The sequence below is a fragment of the Echinops telfairi genome, unplaced genomic scaffold (assembly GCF_000313985.2).
Source record: "Echinops telfairi isolate 266 unplaced genomic scaffold, ASM31398v2 ScPeMD7_16;HRSCAF=60, whole genome shotgun sequence".
NCBI classification, from domain to species: domain Eukaryota; kingdom Metazoa; phylum Chordata; class Mammalia; order Afrosoricida; family Tenrecidae; genus Echinops; species Echinops telfairi.
In genome coordinates this window covers 4,393,719-4,395,628 of record NW_022103913.1, presented here as the reverse complement: position 1 = coordinate 4,395,628, position 1,910 = coordinate 4,393,719, and positions in this window count along the sequence as shown.

Below are 1,910 nucleotides of genomic sequence, written 5' to 3'. Positions count from 1 at the left end.
AGGCTGGGGGTTAAAAGACACCCCAACAACACCACCACTAGTTCCTCAGATTCATGGGTACAGTGATCTCAAAAAGAAAACAACAACAAAACTAAGTAACCTAGATATAATAACAAAATATATAGAGGTCTTAAAGCAAGAAGAGAGAAACACAAAGAGAAGACAATTAGCATGTTCTCAGACAGGTGTGGACAAAAAGACTAGAAATTCTAAGTTGTAGTAGGGCATTTATTAAACAATAGAGACTTGCTGGGAGACGCGATAAGTAGCAGGATCTCTTTGAGCTTACAAAATAAACCATGTTTACAGGGCTATTACTTTAATCGAGGTTTCTGGTTTGGGCAGTTTATGCAGTTGTAAACTAACTCTTTCCTGGTCCCTTTTTACTAACTAGGTGTGTGTGCAGCATGGGCCACATTGGAGTCCTTTAAGAAAACCTATGCATATAACTCCTTGGAGATCCAAGAAAACAATTACCATACCTTCTGAGCTGGCTTCTCTGCCCCAAATTTCACTGGCCCAGCAGATTGCCCTGGAAGCCACTGTGTTGACTGGACTTAAATACACACACACACACACACACACACACCCTAATGAGGCAGACTAAGACAAGTATATTACTGAGAGAACTTGTCTGCAGCCATCCACTGGCCACGGCAATACGTTTGAACACTGGGACAAACTCATGCATGTATGAACTGGAACCCTAGTAGCCATACTTCACTTACTCTCCTAAATATAGACATGTTACTACACACGTTACTACTCAGTGTTGCAGTCTTTACCATTAACATTCTTTATTCTGCCTAGAGCAGCGGTTCTCAACCTGGGGGTCGAATGACCCTTTCACAGGGGTCGCTCAATTCATAACAGTAGCAAAATTACAGTGATGAAGTATCAACGAAAATAATTTTATGTTTGGGGGGAGGTCATCACAACATGAGGAACTGTATTAAAGGGTCATGGCATTAAGAAGGTTGAGAACCACTGTTCTAGAATAAGAGATTAGCAAGAAAGTCATGGTGACTTTGGAAAATTAGCCAATGTTTTGGAAAATTAGCCAATGAAACCCCTTGGCTAATATCAGAATACTGTCTGATATTTGCTGGAAAAGGAGCCCCCCAGGTTGAAGGGCACTCAAAATCCACAGTGCTGCAACAACACCTCAATGATTCTGAATATGAGGGAGGTCAGGGCAGCTATCTGTAATGTCACACACTCGGCCACCATGAGCAGGAGCCTACTTGACCAAAACCCAGAAAAACAAGCATTGGCACTCTGCACAAAATGAGCATTTAATACATTTAACAAATGGATTAATGGAAACCAATGACCAATATGGATAAGATTTCTGACGAGTCCCTAACTGCTCTACGAAAATCTTTGACAAGGTACACTGCTCCAGAAGAAACTTCCTTCCACTGCTGCCAATCTAAGAAGGGCAGGAGAGATGCCAGCAGACTGAAAACAGGAAAATGTAATGCCTCTTGTTCGAACAGAGCCCTGGTGGTATAGTGGCTTACTCGTTGAGCTGCTACACAAGGTCAGTAGTTCAAAACCATTAGATGTTCCACAGGTGATAGATGAGGTTTTCTACTACTTCAAAGATTTACAGCCTCGGAAGCCCACAGGGCCAGTTCCACTCTGCCCTACAGGGTTGCGATGAGTCAGAATCAACTTGCTGGCGATGAGTAGTGAATGAGCGAGTGAGGAGTGAATGAGTGATCAAGTATTTAAGTAAGAGAAAGGGTATCTGGCCAGCTGCAGATCTTTAAAGTAAAATTCAGTTCCAGACAGGAATCTAGAATCAGACTAATACTTATTTGTGAATGCTTAGAAAAGACAGCAATCAACATGAACCACTGCAAACCAGTATAGTAGTTAAGTAAAGACAAATAAGGACACATCAA